The 6545-nt window shown below is 37.4% G+C and overlaps 1 long non-coding RNA gene across 1 annotated transcript in view; it reads left to right on the forward strand.

Moving 5' to 3' along the window:
• The first annotated feature begins 281 nt into the window (after positions 1-281).
• The window catches only part of LOC126511762 (uncharacterized), a 43904-nt gene continuing 37640 nt past the window's right edge, over positions 282-6545 (forward strand). Inside the window, exon 1 of the long non-coding RNA XR_007594782.1 lies at positions 282-530. This is a non-coding gene — a long non-coding RNA (uncharacterized lncRNA). The remainder of the gene's footprint in view (positions 531-6545) is intronic.

Here is a 6545-nt window from a genome sequence, read left to right on the forward strand (position 1 = left end):
TTGCATGAGTTGAACTGTTTATATTATGAGGGAGTGAGCGTGGTTTTTTTTTTTGTTGTTGTTGTTTGTTTTGTTTTGTTTTAACTTTGGAGTGCTATCTTTATTTTTCTACAAGCAGGTTTTTTTATTATTGATTTTTATTGCCTCTCCCCTCCTCCCTTCAGCCCTCCCCCAATGTCCCCATGTTCCCAATTTACTGGGACATCTTGTCTTTTTTCTACTTTCTACTTCCCATGTAGATTAGATCTTTATAAGTCTCTCTTAGTGTCCTCATTGTTGTCAGGAGACAGAGACAGATGGATCTCTGTGAGCTTAAGGCCACCCTGGGCTACAAGAGGTTGAGTCAGTGTGAAAGAAAAACAGTCAAGTGGTGGTGGCTCACACCATTAATCCCAGGACTACCGAGGTAGAGATGGGAAGGGATATGGCTGAGTGGAGAGAGGAATATAAGGCAGAGGAGACAGGAACTCAGGATTGTCGGAGGATTCCTAGAAAAAGGATTGCCCATTCGACCTAAAGATTTGGTAGAGGTAAGAACTTTAATGGTTGGCTCCTGTACTTTTCTGATCTCTTAGCATTCATCCTAATATCTGACTCCAGGTTTGTATTATTAAGACCAATCAGAATTCCTTCTACAATAAGTCAATTCGGAATAAAACTCCTTGGCTTCCGGATCTGTGCCTACCTTTCCATGGTTTTCCTGTGAGAGAGAAATACTCAAGATCTTGTGGTGACAACAGAAAAGGCTTCTGTAGATTCATGCTGAGACTCAGCACTTTTGACAATGTGAGCGAGCATTCGCCATGATATGATGTTCATTTGATTAATGTGCCCTATTTATTCTGAGTTCATTCAGACGGAATTAGGGTGACGTTTTGTTCTGATCTGTTCATCCCCTCCTCTTGTTCACTTGCTAGTGTTGTGTACGTTTTAGTCTTTCCCACACCCTCTCAGACCCAAGGCAAGTCTGTCATCCATGATCTCATAAAATGAGAACTGGTTTCTTCCCCTGCTTGACGGAATCATTCCTTCCTCATTGATAGGCTGGCGGGGATTATTTGTTGGCACCAAGTTACCTTGAAGACCAATTACTTCTGCAAAACTCATTCTTTTTTGCATTCTCCTCAATTTATCTAACACATTTGTCGCATCTCAGGCCAATGTCCAGAGAAGAGAGATATAGAGTCACACCACTCACTTACCAGCTCTCCTTCTACTTAGCTTTTTCCTAGTTCTCAAAGTGAGAAATGATTAGCTTTATTTCCCTGAAACTATAACATCTGATGGAGAAATTATTTCCAGTAAAATAATGCAATTTTGCAAACCATTTTAGCCCCCAGAATACTGTTCTATATGACAAGAAGAAGCAAAGTAAGAGACATCTTGGTTTAGTCTAGCCCAAATGTCTTACGAATGCCTGCTGTACCTTTCTCCTCGGTGACGTAGTTTTCCTGTTTTGCTATAGGTACTCCCCTTGTAACGTCACCCGGGTTTTATCCTTAGCCCCCTTTCCTTCTCAATTTTTTGTTTCTTAATACTTCCTTGACATCAAATAGAAATGTTGATTTATGGCTCCCTGGAGCAAGAGGTAAGTGTGATTTCTCTCTCTCTGCTTACTAACATGGTTCCTCGCAGACACTGGATGCTCAATGGCTAATGGTGAACGAATAAGTGCCTGTTCCCCCACAGCTGAAAAATTTCCAAGATGCTTCTGCTAGTTTCATATGTAAGTGGAAATTAAATTTAAAAGAAGCAATGTAACCCACTATACTTAGGGATTGCGGGGATAATTTTTTTTTCCAGAACAGAGAAGTTTTATGTAATAATAGGGTTTTAGAAGAAAAAGTAAAGGTTCTAACTGTAGAATTTTGGTTTAAACTCATTGTTCTCCAGTTTGTGAAACTGCTTGTATCTTCCTTAGCCAAGCAAAAATAAATCAAGAGTGCTCTGAAGCATATGGATGACAATAAATCTCTTTGTTCTATGTATTATCTGCTTGCCAGGAGGGGAAACCAGACTAAAGCAAATGAAAAACAGTAAATCTCTTCATCCTATGTATTATCCACTTGCCTGAAGGAGAAACCAGAGCAACAGAAGAGACTTTATAAATCAGGATTCCTTGAAGATGCAAACAACTTAGAATATCAATTTTAAAGATTAACGTAAAAACTCTCAGCTGCAGCAATAATGCACTGTAACTATTTTTTAAACAAACAAACAACTACAGTTGCTTTGATAGTAATTTAGATTTTAACTATATGTTAGAGATGCCATTACTTAGTATGGACCTAGAGCCTGGTCCTATTCTTACTACCTGACACGGGAATGGACTATCCAATATAATCATTTTAAACAGCTAGATTTCCTTTCTCCTTAAAATGACTATTTTTCTATACTTTTTATTTTAATTTTTCCACGCACTAAATTTTACCTGGAAACTAAATAATTCTTTATGAAATGAGTAAAAATTGATAAAGTCTTCCTTCACTTGCATTCACATTTTGACCTAACAGGTTAATATTCTCATGTCTGAACTAGGAATAAGGAAGAGCGCAGAAAGGACTGAATGTGAGCCAAAGCTACTCTTTGGATAGCATCCGTTAGGTCTTGTTTTAGTTTTGGTCCTCATTTGTACATCTGTATGATTATAGTCTTTATGCAAATACAAAGAGCAACTAATCCAGTAATAGGACTCAACTGGAGTAGAATGCTTCAAACGTTCGACTTCCTTTTTAAGACGGAAGCATGTTATAGTTTTCTTTTTCAAAAGATTCCGATAGTGAATAGGGTAGGCACATGTATGAGAAAAGGGATTCCTCCAGTGTTTCCAGACATGAATTTGAAGGCAGACTTTCAAATTATGCTGGAAGTTTCCCTTCAAAAGTTTTAGATATTAAGTGACATATTTAGAAGGAGAGACACCATGTATTCATCTAGGAGAAAACACATCTTGTTAGTGAGATAATTTCCATGAGTATCTATCTATTTGTAAATTTGTTACTGATCAGAAAATATCTCTAACTTGAATTTTATTCTGCCCTTTTCATTTGTCTATTTAACCAATTAATTTGATAAGACTTTAAAGATTAGAATGAATCTGAAATATGATATTTCAACTTCATTTTTAATAGTTTGTGATTTTAAAAACCTATCAGCTGCCAATTCAGTGGGAAAACTTGCATATTGTATTTTGACAATTTTCAACTGTAATTTCCTCAGACAAGTGTCAATTCCAAAAGGCTGACTCTGTTTGAAAAGACGTGAAGGTTCTCTGCATGCCTCTTTCAACGTCTATAGATCTACAAAATTAAAATTATATATACTTTCAATATTTTAGAACATTTGTATAGACTGTAGGCAGGAAAAGCGATAAAATGAGTTTTTATTTAATTGAAATTGAGGATTATGAACTCTGGGCATATCATGTCTCTGTGGGCTCTTTATATCTGTTTACTAGTGGAAGAGAAGGATAAATCATGAAAGTGTTGTCTTCCACCTTCTCCACGATGCTAAACCGTGCATTCTAAGTGTGTGTGGCTGAAATTAACAAAAAGGTTCTTTGTTCACTGGATTTGAACATTTGTTTATCTTTTCTTGAGAAACTTCTTCAAACACAAAATGTTAATGACCTAATATATTAAAGAACCGGCCTTTGTTTATTTTTCCCCCTTCTTTGACCACCCACACGTTGAACGTCGTATGTTACATCTTCCTATAACCAAAACCACATGGAGGAGATCCACTTCGTTGGACATTTAGAACTATCGCAAAATGAAGACTTGATTCTAAGTCCAAAAAGTAGCATATAATTTTCTGCTTATGGCTATGTCTAACTTATTAGGCATGTATCAGGGAGTATTTCCATAGCTAACCAAGAAAAGTATAGCCCTACAATACAATCAAAGCGTAAGGGCGAAGAAAATCATAGGTATCAACTGAAATGAAGAGGTTTTTATAAGCAACAAAACTGTCAGCAAGATGAGTTTTCCCCGGCACCATCATGAAAATCAAATGAGGTTTGGGGACTTGGTTTGTTGCCAATATGACTCCAACTAGCAGTGATATTCCTATTGATTTAGTATGCTGTTGCCAGTTTCCCCCTTCTCTTTCCTCTCTCAGGCCCTACTAGGTACCCTCTCTCCAACCCACCCCATGCTCTCCTCATTCTCAAATTAGTAACTTCTTTTTCTTTGATTATCATAGTTACATAATATGTCTTCAAGTGTATGTACAAATATATATAAATGCAAGTGATTGAGTCTGGTTTTGTTTATTTGTATGTAGCTTCCGGACTCATCCCCGGCAGAGGCTAACACTCCCTTGCCAACAGTTATTAGCACCCTGCAGTTCTTTATCTAGCGGCGTGACCCCAAGAAATTTTCTCCCTTCCACAACAGCATATCCATCTATCTATCTATCTATCTATCTATCTATCTATCTATCTATCTATCTATCATCTATCTACCTACCTATCTATCTACCTACCTATCTATCTATCTATCTATCTATCTATCTATCTATCTATCTATCATCTGTCTGTCTGTCTGTCTATCATCCATGTATCTGTGATCTATCTATTTATTTATTACAGCAGTAATATTTGGTTTTACCCTAGGTCCCTGGGCTATTTAGTCGCAGGCTCTTGACCACCAAGCAGTGTTGCTTATGGGTTCTGTCTTGTGAAGTAGATCCTAAGAAAAACCAGGTTTGCTTGGTTAGTCCTAAAAGATCTGGGCCACCATTGCTCTAGCATGTTTTGTAGTTGAAAACCATTGAGATGAAGGGTTTGTGGTTGGTTTAGCTTTTAGATTTCTCTTCTGGTAGTGTGTAGACTACTTTCTGGTACCAAGACTCTAGAACATAGAGTCTAAGTAGGAACGACGAGCTCAGCTTCTCCATGTTCAAAGAGCTGTGTAGCTGTGGTTTACAGCAATGGGGCCTTGCTGTCAGTTTGTGGAGAACAACCTGTAATTGTGGCAATAGCCTTGGCCTCATGAGAATTTCCATGGTGCCACTTTGGCCAACGATTTAATTAGATGTAACACAATCCAGGTACTGGAAGCTTCTATTGGTAATATGAGACATCCAGTTAGGCCCTTCTCTCTCCCATTATCTGGCAATTCCATTTAGATAGCCTCCATATATGTATATATTTTAGGAAGCTTCTACTATATTAGGTTTCAATTCTACCTCTCAAGGGGCCCTAATTTTAGCTCTTTCCCCCATGACTCCCTCACATCCCTTATCACTTGATTCTCTCATTCTTCCCACCTGTCCACCCATATGACTACTCTGTTCCCTTCTCTAGGGAGATCTACCTACCACCACTGGTCCCTTACTCTATACCCAATCTCTTTGGTTCTGTGGATCGTCTGTTGTTTATCACTGACTTAACAGCTACTACCACATTGATTTTATGACTATACCTCTGCAGTTCAACTTGTACTTGAGAATGGCGATACCTACTGCAGTTACTTTATTATTCAGTATTCTTTTAGCTATCCTGAGTTTTTGTGTGAAGCTGAAAATTATCCCTCCAATACTGTGAAGAATTGTCTTGGGATTTTTATGGTAATTGCTTTGAATCTGTAAGTTGCTTTTTGTAGGCGGGTCATTTGTAGTGTGTGAATCTTATTGATTCATAAGCAGAAGGGAACTTTACAACTTCTGATATTTTCTTCAACTTCTCTATTAAAGTATTTGAAGTTTTTATCATACAAGTTTTTCACTTGCTTGATTAGAGCTAACCCAAGGTATTTTATATTACTTGAGACCATTTTGAAAGGTATTGTTTACTTAATTTCCTTCTCAATCCATTTGCTATTTATATATAGGAAGGATACTGATTTTTGTGAGTTAATTTTGCATCCAGCTTCTTCTCTGAAGGTGTCGATCAGCTGTAAAAGTTTCCTGGTGGAAATTTTAGGGTCATTTGTAGATACTATCGTAACATCTGCAAATAAGGATACTTTGATGTCATCCCTTTCTAATTTGTATCCCCTCGATCTTCAGCTGTTTTATTACTCTAGGTAAGATGCCAAGTAAGAAATATATTGCATAGGTATAGAGATAGTGGAAAGCCTTGCCTTGTTCCTAATTTTCGTGGAATTGCTTAGAGTTTCTTTCCATTTAAGTTGATATTGATTGTGGAATTGTTGGAAATCATGAGTATCATGTTGTTATATCCCTAGTCTCTTCTTTGGAACACTTTCTGCTCATGGAAAACATCCACACTTACTGCTTTGGACAGACATAATTTAATTTCTTCAATGTCTAGATGGTATAGAAATTTGGAGGAAAAACAAATTTTCCTTTTCTATTCTCCACTGCCTGACCACAGGCAGATGTGATAACTCCAAGTTTTTGGACTTTTGGGCTTTAGGACTTACACCGTAAGTCCCATAGTTTTCCAGTTGTCAGTCTCAGATTGAAGCTATACCACACACTTTCCTGGTTCTTGTGTTCTTAGACTCAAACTGAGTCATAAATTTGGCTTTTCTGAATACCGAGCACATTCAAGGGTGGTATATACAGCCATGTCTCAG

The sequence above is a fragment of the Alexandromys fortis genome, unplaced genomic scaffold, assembly GCF_014885135.2.
Source record: "Alexandromys fortis isolate MF-2015 unplaced genomic scaffold, M_Fortis_MF-2015_v1.1 scaffold_65, whole genome shotgun sequence".
NCBI lineage: Eukaryota > Metazoa > Chordata > Mammalia > Rodentia > Cricetidae > Alexandromys > Alexandromys fortis.